We start from the raw sequence: 17,414 nt of genomic DNA on the forward strand, positions 1-17,414 counted from the left end.
GTTTATTTTATATGTTATTTTGTTCATTTTGGCCAACGGTAAATTCAAGGCTAAAAGTGTAGGCTCCAGCGCCGGGTCGTATGTCCCAAATCCTTAAAAAATAAACTCAATGTTATGTTATGATAACGTTTCTTGACATGATTAAACATTTTTATCATAACTTCATTTGATCTTTATTCACTTTATATGTTAATTTGTCTATTTTATATGTTATTTTGTTCATTTTGGCCTACGGTAAATTCAAGGCTAAAAGTGTAGGCTCCAGCGCCGGGTCGTATGTCCCAAATCCTTAAAAGAAAAAAAAAAAAATGCACTTTAATATTTGGCCAATTACACGAACTATACTTTTTGGTGAAATTATATTATTATTATTATTATTATTACTTCCTAAGTTACAACCCTAATTGGAAAAGCAGAATGCTATAAGCCCAGGGGCTCCAACAGGGAAAATAGCTCAGTGAGGAAAGGAAACTGATCCTTTATATAAAGACGGACAGGACCTTCAGCCGGCATAGAAAGCCTAACCTAAACTTCCTCATCTAACGTAACATACAAGCTGTGGCCTTATCTACTAACGTCACCTGCGGTGGAGAGGCTAATTGGGCCTTTGTATATCAGCGGCCAGTTCCTCCTGTGTGGATTAAAAATTACATCAACTAACCTAAACTTTCCCCCATAACCTAACCTACAAGCCGTGTTCTTACATACTTAATTAACGGGGGCGCTAACGCCCCCTTGCGACCCCTTTACACTATCGTATTTTAAATTTGACGCAATCAAACGTACAGGTGGCCGCTATCATACATACACCCGGGCTAATATTTCCCCCACAATCCCACTTAGACTGCTGTAGTCTTAGCAGTAGGGTTGAAAATAAGGACGCTGCTTGTAGGTTAATGTGGGGAAGTTTAGGTTAGGTGTTCTATGCAGGCGGGAGGTCCTGTCTGTCGTTATATAAAGACTCTTGAACTTTTTTAAACTTTGTTGGAGGTGTTTGTATGATGACAGCCATGCCCCTTAATGCCCTTATTTCCAACTATATCGCTTAGTTTTCAATATTAATCTTACCCGATGATCATGAAGCTGTCAACTCCGTTGCCCGACAGAAATCTACGGTCGGGATACGCCAGCGATCGCTATCCAGGTGGGGGTGTACTCAACAGCGCCATATGTGGTCAGGTACTCAAGTACTTCTTGTCAACAACTCAATTTTTCCTCTGTCGTGCCTCCGGCTAGACCTACTTGGATACGCTGTTGATTCTGGAGTTATTGTTCACGATTTGGTGATGTATTTGCTCTAGAGTTTAGCCTTCGCTATTCAGGAAGCTTTATCATTAGCTTAGCAAGCTTTTGGAATTAATTTGATTTAATTATGGTGACGAAGAGAGTATGGACTCTCTTTCACTTTTAAATGGCCGACCCTTCCCTTAGACGGAAGTGTTGGTGTCGAAGAGAGTATAGACTCTCTTTCACTTTTTATTTTATATCTCTCCGCCATTTATAGGCCTCTTCGATTAACTTTAGTTTTATTATAAACTTATAAAATTATTTTTTTTATGTTTGTTTATATGCGACCTTTCCTAATAGTAGGCGGTCCTTACTTGGAACCGAAGTTAATTAACATTGAGCTCGTCATATCGTTTTTCCTGTTAAGAATTTATGCTATTTTAATTTTAATGTTTTTGAAAGAATTTCTTTGATAAGTCTCGCACTGTTTTCAAAGTTGAACTAACGTTTTGTTTAGTCTCCGCAGTTGTTGACGTTCAGAACGTTCAACTTGCGCTCTATCGTTACGATAGAGAGAGAGTATTTCACGGTTTCACGTTGCAGTAAGAGTAAACCGATTCTAGCGTTTCGTTCATTCTTTCTTAGCTTAAATGGTTTTAATTCTAATAAAGGAACTTTTTATTTGGGAAACCTTTCAGTTTTTTTCCTTTAACAAATAATATGTTTTAACGATATATATAATTGGGCTCATCTCTCAGGTTCTAAGTCAAGAGAGAGAGAGAGAGAGATAGAGACGGAGGGAGAGAGAGGAGGATAAACGTTTCGTTCAAGCGGGTAACGTTGTTCTCGTTTTTTGCTCTTCTCCCTAGTCGATATAGGGGAAGAAGGTAAAACGTTTCTAGAGTTTTATTCTTGTTCCCAGGCTTTATGCGGTGAGAGATTTTAAACGTAGTTTATTTGATCTAGTGTTTAGTCTCTTTTCCAGCCACTGAATTCTTTATCTTTCATTATGTTTTTCTGTTACATTGTAATACTGTTTTCGCAATTACTACCTTTTAATGAAGGATAGGATTGCGTGTTTCAGGTACAAACCACTTAAAGTTTCGAGTTCAGTGAAATAAGTGCAAACAGAAAATCAAAAGTGATAAAGTGATATGCGCAAAGTGTTACAGTGTTGCGTTCGAGGGTTCGTCTGTTCGTGCCAGTTGTTCACCTAGTCCGATACCTCTTACAAGCTCCCAAGCCCAGGGGAGAAGTAATGTTGAAGGACTTATGGGTTCCTCAGGCCTTGATCGACGAACAGACGTTTCCCTCCGTGGTTTCGGGTGTATCTACACACGTTGCCGACGTGATCACCCCACCCACACAAAGACGAGAGAGCCCATTTATTCCTCGTCTGCGGAAGAGGTTTCTCACAGAAACCATGGACCAAATCTTGCAGCTTTTAAGTGCAAGTCGGTCCCTTCCGCGCAAGTCCAACGGCCTAGGTGTAGCCACTGGGTCAGTTCGGACTCGCTGCAGTTCGACAACTGCACACCTCCTAAGAGAGGCTAGGTGGTACCGCAACAGGCAGTAACTCCGTCTGTTGCCGCACCAGCTGTTTTAGACCCTCAGTCACAACGGACAGTAGCTCCGTTTGTTGTTGTCTTTCATAGACCCTAGTGGTCCATGCTGCAGACTATACAGTCTCAGCTTACTCCTTCATGCAGGAGTATCATGCTGGAAGGTTGACAATGCAGCCTGTTAACCTACAACCCGCCGAGGTTGTGCGCTCAGCAGATACTGCGGCTGCCTGCTCCCACCCTCCACCTGTGAGAGCTCCACCACCGATGCGCAGTCCACCCTGCCAGACGCATGTTCTTGCTGCACCATCTGCTAACATGCGTTAGCTACCGCATCAGCAGTGGGAAGGTTCTGTAGAGCTGCCGGGTTCCAGCACTATGCGGCATTCTCCGCAGCCCATGCAGCATGCTCTGCATACCTTACAGCATGCTCTGCATACCTTACAGCATGCTCTGCATACCTTACAGCATGCTCTGCATTCCTTACAGCATGCTCTGCATACCTTACAGCATGCTCTGCATACCTTACAGCATGCTCTGCATACCATACCGCATGCTCCTCAACCCACCGCAGCCCCTCCCACGCTCCAGCACTCTGCTTTTATTGTTGCCAGCTCCCACACTCCAACTGCGGAGAAGGTTGACGATGCACCCGTGGGCCTACACCTCCCACGGTTGTGCGCCCGGCATGGCTTCCTGCTCTCACACTCTTGTTGTGAGAGCTCCTCCACCCATGCACAAGTCAACCCTGCCAGACGTATGATGACTCCCACACACAGAGCACTCTGTTGCCGTGCGTGAGCTACCACAAGCTGCCGTGTTTTGACACGGTGTGTCAGCCTCCGCAACACACTGTGGTTTCCGCCACTCGCCAGCAGCAAACTAGTCAGTCAGGAGTTGAGGCTTCCCCACACAACTTTGGTTGTTGCCAACTCACAAACTGTCATACAGTTACATGACGTTGCCTTCTGGTCTGCTACTTATACACCAGTGCTGTATGTCCTCACGCTCCTGTTGTGGTTGACAGTTCAGTTTTTGACAGTTCATAGACTGTCAAGCAGTTTCATAACGTTGCCTTCTGGTCTGCTGCTTTTGCACCAGTGAAACCCTCACTGAGAGAACCTAGCTTTTCTCGGATATGGTTCCTGTAGATGAGAAAGTGCTGTTCTCCCTCCTTCTGATATTCCCTTGAGGACTCTGTCATTTGGAGAGGAGCCATAAGCTGCTTAGCCTCCTATGGACTTTTATTTAAGCATAACATGCTTCCAGGGAAGGTAAATGGTTCCGCTTCAGTCGCTAACCCCGTCTGTTGCCACACCTGCTCCCATAGACCTTGAGCTTTGTTGCAAGACATGCAGTCCAAGCTTAGTCCTTGATAGAGGATTTTTTTACGGAGTCAGTGTGTCACTGGGAAGACGTTCAACAACCAGCAGAGGTGACTTGTTGTGACGCAGTGCGGCAACCTCAGCAACCCGATAAGGAGTTGTCTGTACTACCCAGACAGTCTAGACAGTTTCGGGTTGTCGCTGTACTTCCTCGCTTCCCCATGGTTGACAGTTCACAGACTGTGCAGCAGTACCATGATCTTGTGTCCGGCTCCGTCAGACGACTGGCTTTTAAGAGCTCCCACAAGTCGTCGCTGTCTGGAGAATCTCAGATGGACTATGGATCTGACCAAGGAACTGGGCCTCCTGGTCAATTTAGAGAAGTCCCAGCTTGTCCCATCCCAGACCATTGTCTACCTGGGTATGGAGATTCAGAGTCGAGCTTTTCGGGCTTTTCCTTCGGCCCCAAGGATCAACCAAGCCCTAGAATGCATCCAGAGCATGCTGAGAAGGAACCGATGCTCAGTCAGGCAGTGGATGAGTCTAACAGGGACACTTTCATCGCTGGCCCTGTTCATCGAGTTAGGGAGACTCCACCTCCGCCCCCTTCAGTATCATCTAGCTGCTCACTGGATAAAGGACTTGACGCTAGAGACGGTCTCAGTTCCTGTTTCCGAAGAGATGAGGTCTACTCTAACGTGGTGGAAGAACAGCTTTTTTCTCAAGGAAGGTCTACCTTTGGCTGTTCAGACCCCCGACCGCCGTCTCTTCTCGGACGCATCAGACACGGGCTGGGGTGCGACATTGGACGGACAGGAATGCTCGGGAACATGGAATCAGGAGCAAAGGACACTTCACATCAATTGCAAGGAGTTGTTGGCGGTTCATCTGGCCTTGATAAACTTCAAGTCCCTCCAGCTAAACAAGGTGGTGGAGGTGAACTCCGACAACACCACAGCCTTGGCTTACATCTCCAAGCAGGGAGGGACTCATTCGAGGAAGTTGTTCGAGATCGCAAGGGACCTCCTCATCTGGTCAAAAGATCGAAAGCTCACGCTGGTAACGAGGTTCATTCAGGGCGATATGAATGTCATGGCAGATCGCCTCAGCCGGAAGGGTCAGGTCATCCCCACAGAGTGGACCCTTCACAAGAATGTTTGCAGCAGACTTTGGGCCCTGTGGGGTCAGCCAACCATAGATCTGTTCGCTACCTCGATGACCAAGAGGCTCCCGTTGTATTGTTCTCCGATTCCAGACTCAGCAGCAGTTCACGTGGATGCTTTTCTGCTGGATTGGTCCCATCTCGACCTGTATGCATTCCCGCCGTTCAAGATTGTCAACAGGGTACTTCAGAAGTTCGCCTCTCACAAAGGGACACGGCTGACGTTGGTTGCTCCCCTCTGGCCCGCGAGAGAATGGTTCACAGAGGTACTGCAATGGCTGGTCGACGTTCCCAGGACTCTTCCTCTAAGAGTGGACCTTCTACGTCAACCTCACGTAAAGAAGGTACACCCAAACCTCCACGCTCTTCGTCTGACTGCCTTCAGACTATCGAAAGACTCTCAAGAGCTAGAGGCTTTTCGAAGGAGGCAGCCAGAGCGATTGCCAGAGCAAGGAGGACAATCACTCTCAGAGTCTATCAGTCTAAATGGGAAGTCTTCCGAAGCTGGTGCAAGGCCAATGCAGTTTCCTCAACCAGTACCACTGTAACCCAGATTGCTGACTTCCTGTTACATCTAAGGAACGTAAGATCCCTTTCAGCTCCTACGATCAAGGGTTACAGAAGTATGTTGGCAGCGGTTTTCCGCCACAGAGGCTTGGATCTTTCCACCATCAAAGATCTACAGGACCTCCTTAGGTCTTTTGAGACCTCAAAGGAACGTCGGTTGTCCACTCCAGGCTGGAATCTAGACGTGGTCCTAAGGTTCCTTATGTCATCAAGATTTGAACCTCTCCAATCAGCCTCTTTTAAGGACCTCACATTAAAAACTCTTTTCCTCGTGTGCTTAGCAACAGCTAAAAGAGTAAGTGAGATCCACGCCTTCAGCAGGAACATAGTTTTCACATCTGAAACGGCTACATGTTCCTTGCAGCTCGGTTTTTGGCTAAAAACGAGCTTCCTTCACGTCCTTGGCCTAAGTCGTTCGAGATCCCAAGCCTGTCCAACTTGGTGGGGAACGAACTGGAGAGAGTACTTTGCCCAGTTAGAGCTCTTAGGTACTATCTAAAAAGGTCAAAACCTTTACGAGGACAATCAGAAGCCTTATGGTGTGCTATCAAGAAGCCTTCTCTTCCAATGTCTAAGAACGCAGTTTCTTACTACATCAGGCTTCTGATTAGGGAAGCACATTCTCATCTGAAGGAAGAAGACCTTGCTTTGCTGAAGGTAAGGACACATGAAGTGAGAGCTGTGGCTACTTCAGTGGCCTTCAAACAGAACCGTTCTCTGCAGAGTGTTATGGATGCAACCTATTGGAGAAGCAAGTCAGTGTTCGCATCATTCTATCTCAAAGATGTCCAGTCTCTTTACGAGAACTGCTACACCCTGGGACCATTCGTAGCAGCGAGTGCAGTAGTAGGTGAGGGCTCAGCCACTACATTCCCATAATCCCATAACCTTTTTAACCTTTCTCTTGAATACTTTTTATGGGTTGTACGGTCGGCTAAGAAGCCTTCCGCATCCTTGTTGATTTGGCGGGTGGTCAATTCTTTCTTGAGAAGCGCCGAGGTTAGAGGTTGTGATGAGGTCCTTTAGTATGGGTTGCAGCCCTTTATACTTCAGCACCTAAGAGTCGTTCAGCATCCTAAGAGGACCGCTACGCTCAGTAAGGAAGACGTACTTAATAAAGGCAGAGTAATGGTTCAAGTCGACTTCCTTACCAGGTACTTATTTATTTTATGTTATTTTTGAATAACTAATAAAATGAAATACGGGATACTTAGCTTCTTTGTTAACATGTATGCTGGTCTCCACCCACCTCCCTGGGTGTGAATCAGCTACATGATCATCGGGTAAGATTAATATTGAAAAATGTTATTTTCATTAGTAAAATAAATTTTTGAATATACTTACCCGATGATCATGAATTAAAGAACCCGCCCTTCCTCCCCATAGAGAACCAGTGGACCGAGGAGAAAATTGAGTTCTTGTTGACAAGAAGTACTTCAGTACCTGACCACAGATGGCGCTGTTGAGTACACCCCCACCTGGATAGCGATCGCTGGCGTATCCCGACCGTAGATTTCTGTCGGGCAACGGAGTTGACAGCTTCATGATCATCGGGTAAGTATATTCAAAAATTTATTTTACTAATGAAAATAACATATTACGAGAGTCTAAGACGGGTCACAGGGGTCATTAATTGGCATTATTGTGGTTCCGGTTAGGGCTGGTTAATCTACCCCATAATGATAATCCAGTCATTTTCTAAACTAAAATCTTTTCTATAGGAAACTCCCTTTTTCTTATAAATGACCTTTATTTTCGCTATTCATCGTAATAAAAAAAAGATACCATAATCATTACCTAGTAATAATAATGAAATGAGGTCAAAACGCTGGGTCATCTTGCCGGAAAGGAAATGTGTTTTTTCAATTCCATTTCTATGGAGTCATTCATAGCCGTTTTGATTGTGATGTACTACGTATACGTCCTTATTTACTTGTATGTTGGTAAGCCAATTTAACACTACTGTAATTATCTATTGGTTTTTGTTCTCCGAAGCTTGCTTCACTCACAGATAAACATTATCTCATAGTTTTTATGTCCTGGTCAGTAGAACATTTTTCACTATGTGCTTTCTCCTTGTGGACCAGTAGTTTGGCGTTATCTTATTTATATTATCACTTACTTCAGTTCATTTTTGCTCTACTGTATTTCACTTCTTTCACGATTTAGCATTACAGTATCTCATATTTCGTATGTCCTGGCCAGTGGAACTAGTTTTGCTACAACCGTTAGCCCCATGGGGTATTATTTTGGCGTTATCTAATTTGTGACAAGTTCAATTATACAAACCTAACAAAATGGTAAATACACACTTGATGAAGGGGTGAGTTGTAGCTTCGCACTTCAGCTTCCATTTCCCATTATCAGACTAAATATATCAAACACATTTCTAACCTTATTACCTTACACTTCGTTATGAAAGTTTCATGGTCGCATGGTCCAGCTTCTCTCTTATCTCTCCTAGTAAAGAACTCGGGTCTGTATAGTTAGGGAAAACACAAATTACAGTACAGTATCTCCAAATGTGTCATGTTAGGAGGTAACATTAATGGCAATTTCAAGCTGAAGCTGTTGTTAGTCTATTTTGCCCTTAAAGTATCAGGGTACTTAAGAACATCGCAAAGTAGACGTCTCCCATATTTTGGATGGATAAACTGAAGCATGGATCACAAATCTAAATAAATCTCATAGACCCAAATGTAAGTACTGTATTGGTTTCTTGCCACCAAACACTACGTCTCATTCGATCCACTGACCAAGGCATCATAGCTCTCATTAAGCAGTACTATAAGGCAGTTGATGCTGTATTGGTAAAGGTAAAGGTGTCTGGTTTCAGTTCCAGTTTCATCAGAATAGTTGCTCACCAGAACGTTAGTCAGACAAGCTCAACCCTCCACTGCGGTGACACACCACATCAGTGGCCTTCCCAGTAACCAGCGTAAATTCACGGCCCCGGGCTGGGATTGACCTGCTGCCGTGCGAATGCTGGGCAAATGCGTTACCAAGTAGTGTATGTAGTAAACATTCAAGAGTTTTGGATAGGCTAGAATATTTAGGAAGCAGTATTGAACAGTTGTGGAATATGGAAGAAACTGTGCCCTTGTTTAGTTCATGTTTTCAAAGGTTTGGATGAGCCAGTAGAGGACGTGTCGAATTTGCTAACAAATTAGTAAGGAACTTTATATGTAGTGGAAAGAAGATTCTGATAAGTTGATCGAGGCTAACAGTATATCTTTGAATAACAAAGAATTGTTACTATTATGATTATTTTTTAAATATTTAACTTAGCCGGTGAATATATAGCTGCAACTCTGTTGCTCGACAGACAAAAAAAAACTGTACAAAAAACTCGCCAGCAATCGCTATACAGGTTGCGGGTGTGCCCATCAGCGCCAACTGTCGGCCAGATACCATACTCCATGTAAACAAAGACTCAATTTCTTCTCTGTCGACGTGTCGACAAGACGTACTTTTACTCGCTGTAGAACCTGGAGTTTTCTCAACATATTTGGTGAAGTACTTCATTTTGGTTTGAGCTTTCGCAGTGCAGGTGTTTTATCTTCATCTTAAATCTTGAACTCGTTTTGGATAGATTTTTAAGGATCTTTGTCCGGATCTTTTTGTAACTGCTGCTCCTCGTTCGCCTAAACGTCAGAGCTTACACTAGGCCTAGCTACTTCGAAGCCGTTGTTTATAAGCTAGTGCTCTCTCGCTCTCCTAGAGAGCTTTACGTTTGCTAGGCGACTGGTTTATCACCAGGAGGAGTTTGGGGGATACAGCCTTTGCTTTCCCTTCTTTTAAACTGGCTTATAGAGCGAGAATCTGATATGTCACGAGAGAAGTTCTCGGCTTGGGAGTTCCTGCCTCTGCCCAGATAGACTTCTCAAATCTCGTAGACTCTCCCTGGCTCCTGGCCAGGAGACGCTCCAAGTTTTTTACAGGTCAACTTCACAGCTGTTTTCGAGCCTTTGAAGTTTTGCTGTACAATTATGTCATGCATAAACAAGGCTTTCAGGGATGGAAAGCGGTACCGCCTCAGTCGCTAACCCCGTCTGTTGCCGCACCTGCTCCCGTAGACCCTAAATGGGCTTTGCTGCAAGACATGCAGTCCAAGCTTGCGTCCTTGATAGAGGACTTTAATGCGGAGAAGGTTGCTGCTGAACCTTCTGGCCAACAACCTTCCAAGCGGTCGGTTGTGCGTCCTGTCGACGCTGAGGTAACCTTCTCGCGTCTACCAGTTGAGGTGGTTCCTCCACCGATGCGACCCAGTGTGGGTTGCCAGCCGCACGTTGACGTTAAGCGACACTCGGAGGTGGTTGTTGACGTTCAGGACGTTCAACAACCATCAGAGGTGACTTGTTTTGACGCGGTGCGTCAACCTCCGCAACTCGGTATGGTGTTGACTGCACAACCCAGACGGTCTAGACAGTCTCGGGTGGACGCTGTGCGTCCTCGCGCACCCATGGTTGTTGACAGTTCACAGACTGTGCAGCAGTTCCATGACGTTGCGTCCGGCTCCGTCACGCATGCACCAGTGCGACCGGACTCAGCGGGCCAGACGTTGCCCACTCCGTTGCCGTTTCCTCATCCGTTTTCGGATGAGGAACTATCTGATGAGGACGTTGCTGAACAACAAGACGATCAGCCCCCAGAATAGATCAAGCCCTGCTATCCATCCAGAAGATGCTGAAGAAGGAACGCTGCTCAGTCAGGCTGTGGATGAGTCTGGTGGGGACGCTGTCATCCCTGGAACAGTTTGTATCACTAGGAAGACTACACCTCCGTCCTCTTCAATACAATCTGGCTTTTCACTGGAAAAAGGACAAGACGCTAGAAGCGGTCTCGATCCCGATTTCCGGAAAGATAAAGTCTTGTCTGACTTGGTGGAAGGACAATATCAACCTAAGAGAGGGTCTTCCCCTGGCTGTTCAGACTCCCCACCACGTTCTCTTCTCGGACGCATCGGACTTGGGCTGGGGCGCGACACTGGACGGTCGGGAATGTTCAGGTCTGTGGAACTCGAGTCAGAGGAGCATGCATATCAACTGCAAGGAGCTGTTGGCAGTTCATCTGGCCTTGAAAAGCTTCGAGTATCTCCTTCGAGGCAAAGTGGTGGAAGTAAACTCGGACAACACCACGGCCTTGGCGTACATCTCCAAACAAGGAGGTACCCACTCACTGACGTTGTACGAGATCGCAAGGGACCTGCTCATCTGGTCAAAAGGTCAAGACATCTCCCTAGTAACGAGGTTCATCCAAGGCGACTTGAACGTCATAGCAGATTGTCTCAGTCGGAAAGGGCAAGTAATTCCAACCGAATGGACCCTCCACAAGGATGTGTGCAAGAGACTTTGGGCCACTTGGGGTCAACCAACCATAGATCCCTTTGCAACCTCGCTGACCAAGAGGCTTCCAATCTATTGCTCTCCAGTCCCGGACCCAGCAGCAATACATATAGATGCCTTCCTCCTAGATTGGTCACATCTGGATCTCTACGCATTCCCACCGTTCAAGATTGTCAACAAGGTACTGCAGAAGTTCGCCTCTCACGAAGGGACAAGGTTGACGTTAGTTGCTCCCCTCTGGCCCGCGAGAGAATGGTTCACCGAGGTACTTCGATGGTTAGTAGACGTTCCCAGAAGTCTTCCTCTAAGGGTAGACCTTCTACGTCAGCCACACGTAAAGAAGGTACTCCAAAGCCTCCACGCTCTTCGTCTGACTGCCTTCAGACTATCGAAAGACTCGAGAGCTAGAGGCTTTTCGAAGGAGGCAGCCAGTGCGATTGCTAGAGCAAGGAGAGCGTCTACCATTAGAGTCTACCAATCGAAGTGGGAAGTCTTCCGAGACTGGTGCAAGTCAGTTTCTGTATCCTCGACCAGTACCTCTGTAGCTCAAATAGCTGATTTTCTCTTATATCTGAGAAAAGGACGATCCCTTTCAGCTCCCACTATCAAGGGCTACAGAAGCATGTTGGCATCGGTCTTCCGGCATAGAGGCTTAGATCTTTCCAACATAAAGATCTGCAAGACCTCCTTAAGTCTTTTGAGACCACGAAGGAGCGTCGTTTGGCTACCCCTGGATGGAATTTAGACGTGGTACTAAGATTCCTCATGTCAGACAGGTTGGAGCCGTTACAATCAGCCTCCCTGAAAGATCTCACTCTTAAGACTCTTTTCCTGGTATGCTTAGCCTCGGCTAAAAGAGTCAGTGAGATTCATGCCTTCAGCAAGAACATCGGATTTTCGTCGGAAAAAGCCACTTGTTCGCTGCAACTTGGTTTTCTAGCCAAAAATGAGCTGCCTTCTCGGCCTTGGCCTAAATCTTTCGATATTCCCAGCTTATCGGAGATCGTAGGCAATGAACTAGAAAGAGTCTTATGCCCTGTTAGAGCTCTTAAGTTCTATTTAAAGCGTACTAAACCTTTACGAGGCCAATCTGAAGCTTTATGGTGTTCAGTTAAGAAACCATCCTTGCCTATGTCAAAGAATGCTTGGTCATACTTTATCAGATTGTTAATACGAGAAGCTCATTCACATCTGAGTGAGGAAGACCGAACTTTGCTTAAGGTGAAGACGCACGAAGTTAGAGCTGTAGCAACTTCCGTGGCCTTTAAGCAAAATATATCTCTGCAAAGTATAATGGACGCAACCTATTGGAGAAGCAAGTCAGTGTTCGCGTCATTTTACTTGAAAGATGTCCAGTCTCTTTACGAGAACTGCTACACACTGGGACCATTCGTAGCAGCGAGTGCAGTAGTGGGTGAGGGCTCAACCACTACATTCCCTAATTCCATATCCTTTTAATCTGTCTCTTGAAATGTTGTTTTTTATGGGTTGTCCGGAAGGCTAAGAAGCCTTTCGCATCCTGGTTGATTTGGCGGGTGGTCAAAGTCATTTCTTGAGAGCGCCCAGATTAGGGGTTTGATGAGGTCCTGTTGTATGGGTTGCAGCCCTTGATACTTCAGCTCCTAGGGGTCTGTCAGCATCCTAAGAGGATCGCGAGGCTCCGTAAGGAAGACGTACTTATAAGGCAGAGTAATCGTCTAAGTCGACTTCCTTACCAGGTACCTATTTATTTTGTTTTTGTTATTTTGATAACTTCTAAAATGAAATAAAAACTCTTAGCTCATAAGATGTAAACATATTTAACTGGTCTCTACCCACCACCCTGGGTGTGAATCAGCTATATATTCACCGGCTAAGTTAAATATTTAAAAATGATATTTTAATTATAAAATAAATTTTTGAATATACTTACCCGGTGAATATATAAATTAAACGACCCTCCCTTCCTCCCCAATAGAGACGCAGTGGGATGAGAAGAAATTGAGTCTTTGTATACATGGAGTATGGTATCTGGCCGACAGTTGGCGCTGATGGGCACACCCGCAACCTGTATAGCGATCGCTGGCGAGTTTTTTTCAATATTAAACTTACCCGATAATCATGTAGCTGTCAACTCCGTTGCCCGACAGAATTCTACGGGAGGGATACGCCAGCTATCACTATACTAGAAGGGGGTGTACTCACCAGCGCCACCTGTGGCCAGGTACTGCAGTACTTCTTGTTGACACCACCTCACTTTTTCCTCTGTCGTGCTTCCGGCAAGACGTTCTGGGATATGCTTATGATTTTGGAGTATTGTTCACGGTTTTTGGTGAAGTATTTCTCTAAGATTTCAGCTGTCGCTATACTGGAAACTTTTCTTATTAGCTTAGATAGCTTTTATTTGGTTTTGATTAATGGTTAACGATCCCCCTTGACTAACTCTTTGATTCAAGATGTCTGACCTTTCACAAGCCCCACCCCATAGACGATGTAGGTCTTGTAATAGGCGTGTTCCGAAGGCCTCGGTTGATCCTCACACCGCTTGTTCTGACTGTAGGGAAAGACCCTGTCAGTTGGAAGATCGATGTGAGGAATGCGCCGGACTTTCGGAACTTGAATTTGTTCGATTCCTGAAATATTCAACCAAGTTAGAGAGAGAGAGAGTTAGGAGGAGTTCTTCTCGCTCTTCACTTTTTTCCTCACCTCATGATCCTCAACCTTTTCCTCCCCCTGTAGTGGCTACCCCCGAACCTACTTTTTGTACTCAACCTGATATGTCCGTTGTTTTGCGTGCCATTCAGGCTTTAGGTGACAAAGTGGAATCGGTGGTTAGTGATCATAAGTCTCTTATGGCAGAAGTCAAAGAACTTAAGGTCAAAAGTGCAGTGGGAGGGGATAGTGCCAGTGCTGTGCCAAGTGCTAGTGTCAGTGCGGTGCCAAGTGCTAGTGTCAGTGTCAGTGTGGTGCGTGAGGGTACTTCTGTGCGTGCCAGTCGTCCTCCCAGTCCGGGACCTCTTGCAAGCTCCCAAGCCCAGGGGAGAAGCAATGTCGAAGGGCAAAAGGGTTCGGCAGGCCTTGATCGGCGCACAGAAGTATCCTCGGTGGTTGCGGGCGTGTCTTATAGAGACCGTCACTCCCACCCGCAGACGATTGAGCCCGTCTTTTACTCGTCTGCAGAAGATATGTCAGGGAGAAAACGCTGGACTCAGGTCTCAAGACCTCTCAAACGCAAAGTCCAGACCTCAAGAGTTCTACAACCTGGTTGCAGTCATTGGATTAGCTCTGACTCTCCGCAGTCATCAGGTGACTGCACACCTCCTAAGAGAGGTAAGGTGATGCCGCAACAGACCTCATCTTCTGTTAAGGCTTTGCCTCAGCAGACCTTAGCGTCTGTCGACCCCAAGATGACTTTGCTGCAGTCCATGCAGTCACAGCTTGCGGTCTTAATGCGTGAGTGTCAGGCTGAGAAGGTTACACCTCCTCCTGCGATCGCTCCGCCTCACCGCAGTCCAGTTTGCCAGGCGTACGAAGTTGAGGTTCCTCAGTATACCTTTCCGCATACTGAGTTGCCAGTTACCAGCGGTGTGCAGCAACCTCCGCCTTCCTTAAGGCAACCTCAGCAATGGGAGCAGGAGTCTTATGCCTTACTTCCTCCGCTTCCGCTTGCGGTTCCACCAGCGAGGCAACATTCTCTTGAGGTACGACAACCTCTTCCATCCATGAGGCAGCCACCTCAGCACTCGCTGCAGCGACCTCAACCCTCCTCAAGGCGAGAGCCTCAACTCCTTAGGCTAGCACCTCAGGAACCTCAACTCGCGAGACAGGAACTGCGTTCTGCGCAGCCGCTACCTCAACTCTCGCAGCTCACACCTCAGGAACCTCAACTCGTTCCTCAGGAATCTGCTACTGCGCATCCGCCTCCCTTACAGCAAGCGCAACTCTTGAGACAAGAAACTCATGCTAGGAGTCAGCCGCCTCAACCCATGCGCCTACCTTCCTCTACTCTTCTTGACCAGTCTTTGCAGCCTGAACCTCAGGTTTTAACTCAGCAACAGAGACTTGAGGATGAAACCACAAGCGTTTATGCACCCGCTTGTTCAGATTCTGCTGTTCAGCATACCACTGTTACTTTTCCTCCCACTTCGCTACACTCTGGTGATGAGGTTTCTGAGGAGGAAGCTGCGCACCTGGATCCCTCATCAGACGTGGAAGAACAGAAGTCTTCTCCTCTACCCATTGACTTTCGTAAGGTCCTGGCTCTTTTCAGAGAGGTATACCCGGACCATTTTGTTTCTGCTACCCCCCGCTCTCCTCCATCTGAGTTTTCGCTGGGCATGCAGCCTGTTAAGTCAACTTATACTAAGCTCGTCTTTGCTAGGTCCTCTAAGAGAGCTTTAAGAATATTAGGGGAGTGGTTGCAGTCTAAACAGCAACTAGGGAAGACTTCCTTTATGTTCCCACCTACTAAGCTCACTTCTAAGGCGGGCGTATGGTATGCCACAGGAGAGGAACCAGGCTTGGGAGTCCCTGCCTCTGCCCAGGCTGACTTCTCAAGTTTGGTCGACTCTCCTCGTAGATCAGCAATGAGGCGCTCTAAGGTTTGCTGGACCTTCTCCGATTTAGACCACTTCCTAAAGGGTGTATTTCGTGCCTTTGAGATGTTCAATTTTCTAGACTGGTGCCTGGGGGCCCTGAGCAAGAAGACCTCCCCTGCGGACAAAGACTCGGCCATGCTTTTAATGTCCTGCATGGATAAAGCAATTCGGGATGGGTCTGGCGAGCTTGCTTCAATGTTTGTGTCAGGAGTTCTTACGAAACGGGAGCAACTTTGCACCTTTCTTTCTTCCAGCATCACACCTTGTCAAAGGTCTCAACTCCTTTTTGCTCCGCTTTCTAAGTTCTTGTTTCCCGAAGAGCTTATCAAGGATTTGTCTGCGGCCCTGATTCAGAAGGACACTCACGATCTTGTGGCCTCTTCAGCTCGTAAGACTAAGGTTGCTCCCTCAGCTCCCAGGACTTACCGCACCCCAGTGGCTGATACTCCTGCTACAAGGTTTATTCCGCCCTTTCGTGGCAGAGCCCCCAGCCGAGGAAGCTCCCGTCCAGACTCTTCCAGGAGCAGGTCTAGGAAAGGTCCCAAGACTTCAAAAGGCAAACACTGACTCTCCTCCTCTCCAGACAGCAGTAGGAGCCAGACTCAAGACCTTCTGGCAAGCTTGGGAAAGGAGAGGTGCAGACGCCCAGTCTGTCAGGTGGCTCAGGGAGGGTTACAGGATACCATTCTGCCGCAAACCCCCTCTGACCACTTCTCCCTTCAACCTCTCTCCCAACTACAAGGAAAAGGACAAGAGGCTAGCGTTGCACCAGGAGGTGTCGCTCCTGTTACAGAAGAAGGCAGTGGTTATAGTCCGGGACCATCAATCCCCGGGCTTCTACAACCGTCTCTTTCTGGTGGCCAAGAAGACAGGAGGTTGGAGACCGGTGCTGGACGTCAGCGCGCTCAATGCTTATGTCACCAAGCAGACGTTCACTATGGAGACGACGAAGTCGGTCCTAGCAGCGGTCAGGCAGGAGGACTGGATGGTCTCATTGGATCTGAAAGACGCTTACTTTCACGTTCCTATTCATCCAGACTCCCAACCTTTCCTGAGATTCGTTTTTGGAAAGGTTGTGTACCAATTCCAAGCCCTGTGTTTTGGCCTAAGCACAGCTCCTATGGTGTTTACGCATCTGATGAGGAATATTGCAAAATTCCTCCACTTATCGGACATCAGAGCCTCCCTTTACTTAGACGACTGGCTGTTGAGAGCCCCCACGAGTCGTCGCTGTCTGGAGAGTCTCAACTGGACTTTGGACTTGATCAAGGAACTGGGTCTGTTAGTCAACTTCGAAAAGTCCCAGCTCATTCCCTCCCAATCCATAGTTGTTCCGTAACCGAAATACAAACCACGCTATTTACAAAGGGTTTACTTTTAGCGCAGCTGAAATGACGAGCCAATAGTTTTTAACGAGGGTTAATTACCCCCGCGCTAGTTAGCGGGGGGTGGGGAAGGGTAGCTTGCTACCCCTCCCCCCTCCACACACCGGTGACTTGCTTCACTTCACTTTTGGCTCGGCGGTGATCAGACGTGTCTGTTCATCGCCTTCGCTGACAGCCTTTAATTTTCTTCTTTTTCTTTACAGCTTGTGTGATTGGTTGGAAGTTGACCTTCAGTTATTTTCTTTTATTTAATATGCGGACATG

At 46.7% G+C, this 17,414-nt stretch overlaps 1 protein-coding gene across 1 annotated transcript in view; it reads left to right on the top strand.

Moving 5' to 3' along the window:
• The window catches only part of LOC137638726 (pescadillo), a 61,970-nt gene that overhangs the window by 356 nt on the left and 44,200 nt on the right, over positions 1 to 17,414 (top strand). The gene's annotated exons all lie outside the window — the stretch shown is intronic.

The sequence above is a fragment of the Palaemon carinicauda genome, chromosome 3, assembly GCF_036898095.1.
Source record: "Palaemon carinicauda isolate YSFRI2023 chromosome 3, ASM3689809v2, whole genome shotgun sequence".
NCBI classification, from domain to species: Eukaryota; Metazoa; Arthropoda; class Malacostraca; order Decapoda; family Palaemonidae; genus Palaemon; species Palaemon carinicauda.